Source organism: Mastomys coucha, unplaced genomic scaffold (assembly GCF_008632895.1).
Source record: "Mastomys coucha isolate ucsf_1 unplaced genomic scaffold, UCSF_Mcou_1 pScaffold22, whole genome shotgun sequence".
Lineage (NCBI taxonomy): Eukaryota > Metazoa > Chordata > Mammalia > Rodentia > Muridae > Mastomys > Mastomys coucha.
Window position 1 is genome coordinate 142,197,115 of NW_022196905.1, and position 15,013 is coordinate 142,212,127.

Sequence of the window (15,013 nt, forward strand, 5' to 3'; positions counted from 1 at the left end):
TCAGAAATCCACCTGCCTCTGCCTCCCAAGTGCTGGGATTAAAGGCGTGTGCCACCACCGCCCGGCCGTGGATTATTTTTTTAAAGCTGAAAATTCAAAGGTGAAAAATCAGGGAGGTAAGAGAGAGAATGGTGATAACGGTTCCCTTTTCTTACCCCTCCCACCCCCGCTCCAATCAACTGCTAGATCAGTAGTTCTCAACCTATGGGTTGCGACCCCTAGGGTTTCCTATATCAGACACCCTACACATCAGATATTTACATTACTATTCATGTCAGTAGCAAAATTACAGTTGTGAAGTATCAACACAATAATCTTACGATTGGGGGCACACCACAACATGAGGAACCATATACTAAAGGGTCATAGCCTTAGGAAGGTTGAGAGCCATTGCTGTGGATCGGAGAGTTGAGGGTTTGGGCAAAAACTCAGCAGATGATATAAAACAACGCTCTTTCTGCATGTACTGATTGTATGTGTGGTTACTAGTGCAAGAAGCCAGCAGCCTTTCATTACAACTCCAGTGGGACGCCCTCCTCTGGCCTGTACAGGTACTGCATGCTTTCCACTTATGTGTATACTTCTGGCTCACCGTTCCTCGATGCGAATGAACATTTCTACACACAGCAAGCAGCCCGGGGATGCTTATGAGCGCTTTCGGCTGCTCCTTCTATTGTGGGAGAGAAGTGGGTCTTAGCTTTGTTCTTAAGATCCGTGTCTTTTTCTCTATAAAAATGCTGTTCAGTCACACTGTGGGAAAAAAATAAACTATACATGCTACAGACATGGCTCGGTGGTTAAGAGCACTGTCTGCTCTTCCAAAGGACCTGGCTCAATTCCCAGCATCCACGTGGTGGCTCACAACCATCTATAACTCTAGTCCTAGGGTGTCTGACGTCCTCCTCTGGCCTCTACAGACACTGCATGCCTGTAGTGCACAGACATACATTCAGATAAAATGCCTATACACATAAAATAATTTTTTAATTAAAAAAGTGTAAACATATTTTATTGAACGTGCTGGTTTTCTCTAATATGAATGAATCGGCATGGTCAGAAGGGCATATGTACCAAGCTGTGTAATACAAGAGACAAGAGTCCCACTGTCAGTTCCCTACCTGCCTTTGGGATTGACACATACATTTAGAGACATGGCCGAGACTCTTTATTCTTTTTCTTTCTTTTAAAAAAATTATTTATTTATTTTATGTATGTGAGTACACTGTCGCTGTCTTCACACTCACCAGAAGAGGGCATCAGGTCCTATTACAGATGGTTGTGAGCCACCATGTGATTGCTGGGGATCGAACTCAGGAAGAGCAGTCAGTGCTCTTAATCGCTGAGCCATCTCTCCAGCATGAGACCCTTTCTCCTTGATGAGTGTGGAGAATATCCATCTGCACACAAGCTGGGTGGAGCGGGGAAGGGGAATTCAGACAGTCATGAATTTGTGCATGGCCTTTGGGACCCGTGATTTAACTTTGGGTGAGTTACTTAACCTCTCTGAGCCTCATCTAAAAAAAAAAAAAAAAAAAAAAAAAAAAAAGAGGAGAACGCTCATCTAGAGCCGTGAGAGGCCCTGAGAAGGCATGCTTGAACACAGGGTCTGATAAAGGATCTTAGTCAATGGTGGTTTGGTTCCCGGGTGGGCGGCATGGTTGCGCTGCGTGGGAACTGAGGGGCGTGGCTTCAGTTCTGATGCTTCCAGGCCAGAACCCAGATGAACATAGAGGAGTATTATCCCTGGCTGTGAAGAGAGATGGAACTCACAGATTCACACTGACAACCAGGACTGGGCCCGCCAGACTGAGACAAATAACAAATGTGTTAATTAGTAAAATAGAATGATAAGAGAAATGTTGCAAGAGCTCTTTCAGCGTGGTGGCATGACGGACGACCTGCACAGGTCACAACAGGATGGGTTGGGGAGGTGAGGTGGGAGCAAGAGGAATCAAAATCCCAGCCTGGCTTTTGGAATTATTTGAATATCCTTGGTAGAAAGGGGATCTCGAGGAAGGAGGAAGGGTGCCTTGTGGGGGCAGGCTGTGGTTTGAGATAGAGTTCAAGGTGGAGACACATTGTTCATCCCTAGCCGGCGTGAAGAAGTAAAACCACAGGCGGGGTTGGAAGTAAAAGCTTCTGTAAACTTGACAAAAAGGGGATTTTTAAAAAATGCACATCCCTTAATGGGAGTTAGAGTAAGGTGCAAGGGGCTCCCCAAAAGGAACTGGCATTAGCGCTCCCTGAGGAAAAGTCAAAGCCACTGGGCTAGAACTGAGACAGTAAGATGGCTCAGGAGGGAACTGCTGTCTCTCCATCTCCTCCAGAACGGCTTCCAGAGCAAGATGATAGAACATAAGAAGGGGTTTGGATTCCATCGGAAGGGTAGAGATGAGGCTGGAGAGATGTCTGCTCTTCCAGAGGACCCAGGATCAACTCCCAGCCCCCATACGGCATTTCATAGGATCAGGCGCCTTCTTCCGGCCCCCTCAGGTACTCCATGCACGTGCCACACATGTATGTGCAGGAAAAACACCTGTACACATAAAGTAAAAAGAAATAAACCCTTTTTTAAGAAAAAAAGATGTATTTATTTTATGTGAGTACACTGTCACTCTCTTCAGACAAACCAGAATAGGGCATCAGATCGAATTGCAGATGGTTGTGAGCCACCATGTGGTTGCTGAAAATTGAACTTCAGGACCTCTGGAAGAGCAATCAATGTTCTTAACCACTGAGCTATCTCTCCAGCCCCGAAATAAGACTTTTGGAAAGAGAAAGTAGAGTGGAGATAAGAAAAGTTAGTGGGGGGCTTGAGAGATGGCTCAGCGGTTAAGAGCACTGACTGCTCTTCCAAAGGTCCTGAGTTCAATTCCCAGCAACCACATCGTGGCTCACAACCATCCCTAATGAGATCTGATGTCCTCTTCTGGTGTGCCTGAAGACAGTTACAGTGTGCTTACATATAATAAATAAATAAATAAATAAATGTTTTTTAAAAAAAAAAAAGAAAAGAAAAGTTAGTGGGTCAGGAGAACAGTTGAGAGAATGTGAAGTTCAATACCTCTAGGTTCTTTCTGGAGAGGAGAAATGGCCTTTTCCTCCAACAATCAAACCCCAAACTATACCCTTAACATGCTCAGTGCCTAAAGATGTCTTCATGCAGCCACAGAGTGTGAGGAGCCTCTTTTTCAGGAAACTGGCTCTCTTCCCTCCGAGCCTCATGTATCATCCACTGACTCACAGAGCTGTACTTGGCTCTGACCTTTGTCTTCAGGCCTCTCCCCTCCAGGCCTCACTAGCAGAGTCAAGCCTTGTAGGTGGAGAATGGTCTTTCAGAAGGGGATTGGGAGCACAGCTCCTACAGCAGCTAGGAGCCATAGATGTGTAAATGAAGTTCTTTGGTTCTTATACATGTGGTGTAGTGGATGTGGCAGACACAACTGGACACTCACTACACGTTGTCTCCTCTCTGTCTCTTCTTTGTTTCTTCTCTGTTGATCAGATCCTGAGCCTTCAGTGTCTGTGTGGAACATCTCCTCCTCCAAGGACTCAGCCCTGCCAGTGGCACAGAAGACAAACTATTATCGTACTGAAATGTCAAGGATTGGTCTGTCTTAGTATGGGAAGATTGGAATGGCTCAGTCTACGTGCATGCTGCTGCATTGTGTTGAGATAGGAAAGGTGGGTCTGAAGAGATGGCTCAGTGGTTAAAAGAACCTGTTGCTCTTGCAGAAGACACCAGTTAGATTCCCAGCCCCCAAGTGGTGGGTGGCTCACAACAGTCTGTAACCCCACTCCCAGGAGATTGAAAGCTGCCTTCCAATCTTCAAGGATACCAGGCATGCACATGGTCCACATACATACACTCAGACAAAAACGTCAAACACATAAACTAGTAAAGACAGGAAAGTCTAGGGGATGGAGAGATGGCTCAGCGGTTAAGAGCGCTGACTGCTCTTCCAGAGGTCCTGAGTTCAATTCTCAGCACACACATGGTGGCTCAAAATCATCTGTAATAGGATCTAATGCCCTCTTCTGGTGTGTCTGAAGACAGTTACAGTGTACCCATATAAATAAAATAAAAAAAAACAATAATTCTTTTTTAAAAAAAAGGAAAGTCTAGTCACACACACACAGCTATGGGGCTCAAATACTAGAGGAAAATGTCTAAAGATATCAGGGATATCAGAAGATATATATATATATATATATACATATATATATATATATATAAAGATATCAGAAGAAAACATAAGATAATAGATGGAAACTTCTGGGCAGTGGTGGCACATGCCTTTAATCCCAGCACTTGGGAGGCAGAGACAGGTGGATTTCTGAGTTTGAAGCCAGCCTGGTCTACAGAGTAAGTTCCAGGACAGCCAGGGCTACACAGAGAAACCCTGCCTCAACCCCCACCCCCCCAAAAAAGATGGAAACCCAGTCCAAGCAAACACAATTCAATACTCAAACGATATTCTCCCAATCTATGATGCTGAATATCAACTAGAAATTAACATACAAAACAATGAAGCTGGGCCCCTTGTGTGTATTGCATAGAAAAACTTAACTTCTAATAGATCGCAAATCTAGATGTAAGAGCCCAAACTTCAAGACTCTTAGAGAAACAAAATAAAACATAAAACATTAACTCTCAGGGGTTGTAGAGATGACTCAATGGTTAACAACACTGGCTGCTCTTGCAGAGGACCCAGGTTGGGTTCCCAGCACCCATAGGCAACTCATGACCATCTGTACTCGTGACCATGTGTAACTCCAGTTCCAGGGAATCTGACGCCCTCTTCTGGCCTCTATAGGCACTACGTTCATGTCACAAAACACCCACACACATCAAATAATAGGATAAAAAATTTAAAAACAGAATAAGTTTTTATGGACTTGGGGTAGGCAAATCTTTCTTAGATAACATGTCATGGACAAAACAGCAAAGAAAAAAAAGGCTAGATGTAAAAAAAAGTTTTTTTGATCCACAAGATACTCATAAGAAAATGAAGATAAACCATGTAAAGGGGAAAATAGTTGAAATTCATATATTTTGTTTGAGATTTATATAAAAAACATTTTTAAAAAGTAGTAAGAAATGGTAAAAACAACAACAAATAAAATTGATTTAAAAGCAGTAAAATAGTACCAGTAGATATGTTTCCAAAGAATATAATAAATGGTCAGTAAACAGATACATATGTATTCCACAGTATTAGTCAATAGGGAAATGCAAATCAAAACCATAATGAGATTCCATTTGACACCCACTAGGATGACTAAGATTTTTAAAAATTCAGACAGTAACCAGTGTTGGGAAGGTAGTGAAGATTTCTTACCCCTACACACTGCCACTGGAATATAAAACCTTTTTGAAAGACACTTTGCAGTTCTTCTCATCACTAAACATAGAGTTATTCTGGTATCCAGGACAAGGTATGACACTTGGCACAGTTCAGCCAGTCCCTGTGCAGTGAATCCCACTCACGCAGCTTCCTTGAGGCTGCTCAAAGCACTGGGCTTTAGAATCTTCAGGCTCAGGTCTGTGGGTCACAGAGCAAGCGAGACAGCATCCTATTGATCTCTCTTATTTTTCAGTTAAGGAAACTGAGGCCTGCAAAGACTGGAGACACCAAAATAACATGGGGTTTATGCCCATCTTCCAAGACCGTCTCTGTTTGGCTACTTGTGCCAGAGACTAACCAGAAGGGCTACCTTAGTGCCTCTTGCTGTGTGGTTCAAGACACCAAACATGACCATGACATTTATTCTCAAGACAAACTTACTCCCCCCCCCCCATATATGGCATATCTTTTGTTTTGTTTTGTTGCTTGTTGCTTATTTGTTTGTTTGTTTGAGGCAGGGTCTCTCTTTGTAGTCTTATCTGTCCTGGAACTCACTATGTAGAAGACCAGGTTGGCCTCTAACTCAAAGATCCACCCGTCTCTGCCTCCTGAGTACTGGGATTAAAAATGAATGCCACCATGCCTGACCTAGATGGCTCATCTTGAGTTTCTCATCTATCTCCACTATGGCTGCTGATACAGGCCAGGTAGCAAGAGATTCAGCTTGTCCTCCATGGCCCTTGCCCACCACACTATCTCTAACCCTGTCTCTTTTTTCTGTCATTACGATAAAGCATATGATTTAAAAATTATCAACTATTTCCTTCCTTCTTTTCTTTCTTTCTCCCTACCCTCTGCTCTTCCTCTCTCCCTTTTTCTCCACTGAGGATGAAACCCAGGGGCCCATGGAAGTCAGTTAAGCTTTTCACCCCTGAGCTGCACCCCTAGTTTTCACAGTAACTATTTTTAGATGTCCCTACAGGTCCCTAGGAGAGTAATTGTTTGGCTTATGTGAGACCCTAGGTTTGATCCTAGCACCACACAAAATCCACTCACACAGTAGCATTCTCAGCCCACCCACAGAACTCACTGCTCACCCATGGAACTCACTGCTCACCCACGGAACTCACAGGCCATCCACAAAACTCAGGGCCCATCCACAGAACTCATGGCCTATCCACAGAACTCACGACTCATCCACAGAATTCACAGTCCATCCACAGAACTCATGGTCTATCCACAGAACTCACAGTCCATCCACAGAACTCACAGTCCATCCACAGAACTCACTGCTCACCCACGGAACTCACAGGCCATCCACAAAACTCAGGGCCTATCCACAGAACTCACAGCCTATCCACAGAACTCACGGTCCATCCACAGAACTCACAACCCATCCACAGAACTCACAGGCCATCCACAAAACTCAAGGCCCATCCACAGAACTCATGGTCTATCCACAGAACTCACAGTCCATCCACAGAACTCACAGTCCATCCACAGAACTCACAGGCCATCCACAGAACTCAGGGCCTATCCACAGAACTCAGGGCCTATCCACAGAACTCACAGCCTATCCACAGAACTCACTGCTCACCCACGGAACTCACAGGCCATCCACAGAACTCAAGGCCCATCCACAGAACTCAAGGCCCATCCACAGAACTCAGGGCCCATCCACAGAACTCACAGCCCATCCACAGAACTCCTTTTATCTTGCAAGTAGAAGCTTTTACCTTCTAAATGATGAGTGCTCACTCCCACCCACCTCTGCCCCTTGGCAGTCAGGGGTCTGTCTTCTGTTTCTAGAAACCCAACTATTCTCAGTACTTCACAGAAATGGACTCATAACGAACCTGCATTCCCCAAACTTTCATGTTTCACTTAGTGTGATCGTCCCAAGGTCCATCCCATTGCAGCAACTGTTGGGATGCCCTTCCTGTGAGTGTGGATGACAGTGCCCATGGATCACATTTTCCTTATCTGTTTATCTATCTACTGGTTCTCTGTCACTCCTGACTATTCTGAATACTTGTACTGTGAGAGTAGGTTATACAAGATGACTCTTTGAGACCCTACCCCAAAGCAGAAATGTCAGGTCACATGATAAGTCTAGTTTTAATGCTTTGAGGATTCCCCATACTGGTTTCCAGACTGATGATGTCATTTCCATTTACAACACTAGCCATAATGATTTGGAATTCTTTACTCACTCCTGACATACAGTTATTTCTGTTAATAAATAGTAGCCATCCTAATGGGTGAGAAATGATATTTAATTGTCTTCCTGGCTTTAAAAAAAAAAAGCTATTTCCTCCTCTGAAAATGCAGACCCTATATGACTATTAAATATCTTCATAGTTGAAATTAATCTTGTCATTAATAATTGAATACTTTTTAGAATAAAATAATTTATGTTAGAAATTTTATCTATCATCATTTCTCTTGTGCTCAACTTTAAAAAAAAAAAATCTACCCTGCTCCTCAATTTGGATGCAGCTCCCTTGAGGACAAATGACTGGATACAGCCCCCAGATGCCTGTACACTGGAAAGTTAAGTCTGGCCAAAGCCAAGCTCCGGTCCCTCTCTCTCAGCTCCATACTCCTTATGGCTGAGGGCCAAAAGAAAAACACTTAAAAAAAAAAAAAAAGGAGAGAAAACCAAACTATGGTTTTGGAAATGAGATGTGGCCTCCGGATTGCTTTCTTAACACAGTCATGCATGCGCGCGCTTTTGTGCATGTACACACACCACACACACACACACACACACACACACACACACACACACACACACACACAGCGTTTCGTGAAGCTCAGAGTGAGAGGGTTTCTCTGGCATCGAGCAGATCCACACAGATATTGTCAGTTTCCCTTCTGGGCTTTGTTCTTTGGGTGCTGTTTGCTTCTGATGTAACCTGATGGGCTCTGGGGCCCCAATGCTCCCATATCCTTTCCTGTTAAAGGCATCAGCATCTTCACAGGGAATCCGGAAGGCAGATACACAGGCAGGAAGGATATGTAGTCCCGGTGTTAAAGTTCTGTGTGATACTGTGAAGGCCTGGCCCTGCACCCTACGCACATCAGCCATTCTCCTTCCATTCGGGGGTCGGGGAATGGGGGTGGGGGGATTCATTCATGGCTTGGGCCTTCAGATCAGCTTTTAGATTATGATTCAGGTCCTGGCTAAGCACTCAGCATCCTGCTGACAAGAAGGTCAGATGCTCCCTTACCCTGCTCACATCTTTGAGAAGACACGTTCTCTTATCACCGTGGGGAAGAGGCCTCCCTTTGGGCACCAAAGTGAGATCACAGGATAAGGACCACTTCCTGTTTCGTTCTCTTTGATTTCATCCTGAGCGACTCTCCAGAGGGAAGTAGATAGAGACGGAGAGGCTACTCTGTCCCTTCTGAAGAATTCTCAGGACGCTCTTGCCATCTGCCACGGCTGCAGCTAATCACCTTCCCCAGTCTCCTGAGTCCTCTGGACAGGATTTTGATTTAGAAATCACCCAGAGCTATGCGGCAAGCTGCTGTTGTGTCACTTCCATTTAATGCAAGCAGTTAGATGGAGCTGTGAGGACGACCTTAGGTGGGACTGAGTGGGGAAGGCTTTGGGTTCTGTACGTGCCCAGCTTGGGAATCTGGAACTTTTGGTTTTGCAGACCTACCTCATCCTTTAGGTGGGCACAACTGTCCTCACTGTGACCCCAAGCTCCTGACAATGTTCATCCTACAGAGAGTGCCGAGTGCCTTGTTTTATCTGTGTCTCGGAGAGACAGATCCTGACAGGCATTTTCCAGGACTGGGCTGCAATTTTCCGTGAAAGGTTCCGGGTGTTCCCTTGTCAGGCACAGCTGCCTTTTGTCCGGGGCTCCCTCCTAGGGGGTGTGTGTTTTCTTCAGCAGTTTCCAAGGTCAGATTCCTGGCTAAGTCTTCCCCATTGCTACAGTTGGTTTCTGCATTCATTTCTGTAATCGAGGGGAGAAAGCACGGAGTGGGTGTCATTTAGCTTGAAAGTACACTGAATTGGGCCAAACACATCATCGTGGTGCCCAGTCTTTGCCCCTTCATTCACCCTCATGTCTACACTACAGTAACTAAGATTGCCCAGGATGGTGGGGGAAGCATTAAGTGTGAAGGGCTGAAGGATTTGCCATCAGCTGCATGGCTCTGCCATCAGTCTCGTGACCTTGGACAAGTTCTTCCACCTTCCTAGATGTCCCCTCTCAGTCTCCATAACAACTGTGCAAAGCTGGTTCAGCTAAAACCGAAGTAGCAGGCCTCTGACCTCACTGCTGTGGCATCCTGGGTGCTCAGACCAGAGCATCTTTGCCATTTCCTGAGTGGGTCAAGCACATTCTTGTCACCCAGTTTGCCATTGTTATTTCCACCCCCTGAGCCTTCTGCTTACAGACAGCTTCATGCTTTGCTTCCTGGATTCCTTCAAGTTTCAGGTTAAAAAAATATTATCCAGGATGCTGCCCTTCACCTCCGGTCTTTTCTATTTGCCTTACCTATTGTTAAATAACTCTGAGTAATAGGGGGTACCCTATAGAACTGAACCCCCATTTGTGAACCTTCTTACACTAAAACATAGGATCCAGAAGGCAGAGATGTTCACCACAGTTGCACAGTACCTATCACAGTGCCTAAGATACCGCTGATACCTGTGCTTGGTTTCAGACCCTGGGAAGAGGGGCAGAGGGGCATATTTTACATATTCAAAACAGATCTGACCTCCAGGTTCTCCCAGCATCCCTCAGTCCCTACCTGGCATACACTACCCCTAACCCTAAACTTTCCAGCCCAGGAGCTGGGCTACTCTTCTTCCAGAGGCTCCTCCCTAAATAATTCAGACATTCTACACTTTCTCTCTTTGTCTCTCTCTCCTCTTCTCCCTTCTCCTCCTTGTGTTCCTCCTCTTCCCCCTCCTCTCTGTGAAAACGCCCTTTCTCTTTCTCTTTCCCCATCCCCGACTCCTCTCCCCATAGCAATTCCCCTGGCTTTTATCCTTGGGGCCAGTGAACTTGACTACTGGAGAGCAACTTTCCAATAAAACTTCCTTTAATATATTCTAATCTGGCTTGGATTGGTTCATTTCACCAGTAGAGAAGTAACCTACCAACCTGGAAAGGGGTTGTTGAATGAATATACAACAAAACAGTTATAGCAAGCCCAAAACTCAGAGATGCGGGCTATTATAGGGGCCTATGGGAAAGGTGTTTAGTGCAGACAGGAATGGTCAGTTGGACATAGGAAGACATCTGGAAACCATGATGTCTTTGTGTCTTATAAGCCTTCGGCATAGTTGGAAGTGGTCACATTGGGACAAAGGGTAGACCAAGGGTCCGAAAGGACTGGCTTTCTACCCCTGGTATCTTCCCTAAAAAATAATGTTCTCTTGGTGAGAGGAGAGCAATTGAGGAGTGGCTCTAAGTGCTGGGGTCAGAAACCTAGGCTAGAAACTGGGTGCAACTGTAAATCAGTTACCCTGAATTGGATAATCTAAAATATTGTACAAAGCTTTTGAGTACAACCTAACATTACAAGTCTAATGGCTGAAGGTAAACACTTTTCATATACAAAACAACATTTTGAAGAAGGTTCAAGTGTCCCCCATTTTTTCCAGTACTGGGGTTTAAGCCTAGACCCTTGCACATGTGTGACAAGCTCTCTACTACCAAGCTACAGCCTCAGCCCCACAAGAGTTTTTGAGACAGGGTCTCACTAGGCAATGCAGGATGGCCTCAAATCTGTGGCCCCCTTACCTCTACTTCCTGAATGCTGGGATTACAGGTGTGTATCCTTACAACAGGTATCATAAAACAATTTAAAATTAATTTTATTATTTTTTACTTATACACTTTACATCGCACTCACTGACCCCCTCCCATTCACCCCCTCCCACAATCCTTCCCCCTTCACCCATTCTCTTCTCCTCTGGGCGGGTAGGTTCCCCTGGGTATCCCTCAACCTTGGCACTTCAAGTCTCTGAGAGGCTAGGTGCTTCTTCTCCTACAGAGGTCAGACAAGGCAGCCCAACTAGAAGAACATATCCCACATACAGGCAACAGCTGTGAGGATAGCCCCCTTCCAGTTGTTAGGGGCCCACGTGAAGACTAAGCTGCACATCAGCTACAAATCAATGAGGAGAATGAAATATTTTTTAAATTAATCATTATTTAATTTATTTATTTATCTTTGGAATCCATGAATTTATGAAAATTCATACATGAATTTCCTGTTTTGACCTGAAAACATTCCACAAAATACTTTGCCCTAGAAGTTATCATTTCAAGATCCCTCAAACCCAAAATCCATAACACTTCTGCTGCCGAGCACATCAGATAAGAGACATTCAGTTGTTTTCAACGGAATCAGACAGTTCTATTTAGTTACTATGGACTGACTCTCTGTTATTCTCTTGTTTATCCTTCCCTTTAGCAAGCACGACAGAGCACTCCCAAGCCCCAGCCTGCCACACCCTCTCCAGTGGAGTCTGCATGACAGCAGTCCCTGAGGCAAAATGTTTCAATGAAACTGATCTTCTAGAGTCCCTTTGGTGTCCCCTAACATGGATGTAGTCCAGATTTGTCCTTGTGATAGTCGATGGAGGGTCTTGCCAGTCTTTCGTGCCTTCTCTCTGTATTGTTTTGTTATTAGGTATAGAGGTGCCCCCAAGGAATGATTTGCAAATAGGTAAGCTAAACTGGACGTTATTTTCTGGTCTTCACCAGTGTTCCAACATCCTAGTCTATGCTGAGCTGAACCTGGGCTTGAATTTCATAAAGAATGTTACTTATTTCAGACAAATTGCCTCCAACATTGAAAGAGAGATAGTGATAGAAATCGGGCATTGAAGTTTACTGAATAAGAGTTCATTATCCCAGGGCAAGTTCAACAAAGTAAATTTAGAGTCCTCATTACAGCCACATATGGCAGACCACATTAGAATTGCAGCTGAGTCACTCACAGGAACTAGAGTATTGTGTTGTTCTTGGTAAGGTTAGCAAGAACGGGACTCCTGGGGCATACTTCTGCTAGCCCAGAGGATTAGCATAGTTGGGTGTTTACTAAGGACTGGCTGGCCATGGGTTATACAATAGACTAGAATGGAAACTATCTATACCTGGCTTCAAGAGTAAGCTGACCTTAGATAAGGCTGACTTTCTTTCAGTTGTAACCACTGCTTAGTTCCTGCCAATTTACATATATATACTTTTCTATAGAATCATTATGCATCAGATGACCTCGATGTATCTTGACTGGTGTATTATCTACCTTCCTTTCGTCTTCTGTAACAACCATTTAAGCCTGATGCTTACTTTGAGAAATTACACTCAGATTCAGCACTCCCTTGTGTTTGCGTCTGTGTGTCATTTTCGCCGACTCCTTGTCCACCTGATTACCGGGACCCCGATTTCTCCTGAAGGTTGAGGGACCCTGGGCTGGCCTGGCCCTCGGCACCAGCCTGGTGTTCACAGGGCCCCTACACCCAAGTGTAAACAAGATCTTCCCACTCCACCCTCAGCTCATTGTCCAGTAAGGTAAAAGGAGAAAAAGTAACAAGAAACAGAGACTTGTCGCATGGAAGCTGTGCTATGACCAGAAGGGAATGAAGAGAGTCTGCAGAAAGCAGTGTGCAAGCTCCAGGAAGCAGGCTTAATTAAAGATAGCCCAACATGGCCAAGGACCCTCCAAAGACAGTAGAAGTGGCTGCCCTGCCTCACCCATCCTTTATTCTCAACATGTGATGGTTTGTATATGCTTGGCCCAGGGAATGGCACTATTAGAAGGTGTGGTCCTGTTGGAGTAAGTGTGTCACTGTGGGTGTGGGCTTTAAGACCCTCACCCTAGCTGCCTGGAAGTCAGTCTTCCACTAGCAGCCTTCAGATAAAGATGTAGACCTCTCAGTCCCTTTTCCTATCCCTGCCTGGACTCTGCCATGTTCCAGCCTTGATGATAATGGACTGAACCTTTGATCTGAAAATCAGCCCCAATTAAATGTTGTCCTTATAAGACTTGCCTTGGTCATGATGCCCATTCACAGCAGTAAAACCCTAAGTAAAACACAACAGTGGAAATGCTTAAGAGAGGACTGGGTCAGGAAATTGGCTCTGGTGGCTCATTTAAGGGACTTGCTTTTTTAATTTTTCTCCCCCTAAAACTCATTCTGTCTCATAATTTTCTTCTTTCTCAGACCTGGAAACCCTGTGCTGCCTAAAAGGTTCCTGTCCACTTTATTTTAATTAAAATTTAATTATTATAATATATTTAATTATTATAATATATGCACATATACATATGCATGTATGTACATATGTATGTAATATATATATATATATATATATATATATATATATATATATATATATATATACCTTTTGCCTGCATGTATGTCTGTCTGTGCACCATATAGATGCCTGGTGCTCACAGAGGCCAGAAAAGGGTGTCAGATCCCCTGGGTCTGAAGTTAACCACTATGTAGGTGCTGGAAATAGAACTCAGGTCTCTGCCAAAGCAGTCAGTTCTTTATCTCATTGGACAATGAGCTGCAGTGGAGTTGGAGGAACTCGTTCACACTTGGGTGTATGGGCCCTGTGAACACTGAGCTGGCACACAGGAGTGCTCTGTAGCAGAGAGCAAGTTAATAATGCATCTGTCAAGCCACCCCACCCCCACCTCCATCCCCACCCCTACCCCCCCACCTCTACCTCCGGTCTACTCTTCTATGCCTTATCTCTGGTTTTTGCCTTTTATTCACATGTGATTACAGGTACCAGCAAACTGTCTTTGCACCCTTACAACATAGACAGATGCTCCACCTCCCAGAGCTGAACAAAAGCAGTTAGCTAGCAACCATCAGAGGGTCTACCGTGGCCAGTACTCTACCACAGAGGAAGCTGGGGGAATCCTGCCCGGGTGATCATCTGTGGAACACACATGCTAATGTGGCCCTTTCCTGCCTTGGCATTGCTCTGGCTGTTACCTCTAAGACTGGATGCAGTCTGTCCCTTTACCAATGCACCACTATACCAAAGGTCTCAGGAACTTTGTTATCCTGCTTCCTTCCCTGGAATCCCTGTGTAAGAAGGTGGTTTCCCACTGACTCACCCTGTCTAAGCATGTCCTTCCCACGGTGAGCTCTCTCCGATATACACCTGCAAGTGGCTGGCACCAGGTGCAGCGTTGGCTGTTTGACCTTGCTCCCTTCCCCCCACTGCATACCTGTGGACTGATGTCAGTTTTCAGAGGTCAACAACTATTTGTTCATCTACAGATTATTATAAGGTAAATCCATAAATAAGATAAACGAGAAAACACGTACAAACATGGCACCTGTCCCAACGACGTAATGCAAGAAATTTATCTCTATTAAAGGAATATTTTGGTTTAAACTAATAATTACTATTATTATTGTAGAAGTGATGTGTGAATACCATAAAGGCTCTCGCTGAATCTTCTCTCTGGCTCTCAAAGTCCCTCCACAGCTTCCTGCTGTCGCTTGTTGCTTCTGTATTTTCCCAGAGACTTTTATCCTGCTGTCGCTATGATGGTCAGGTGACTATAATCCAGCATGGCCATCCATGGCCGTCCTTTCCTTTCTTGATACAGTAGCTCTCTAAATTAGAGGCAGCTTTCTCTTGGAACTACTCAACCTG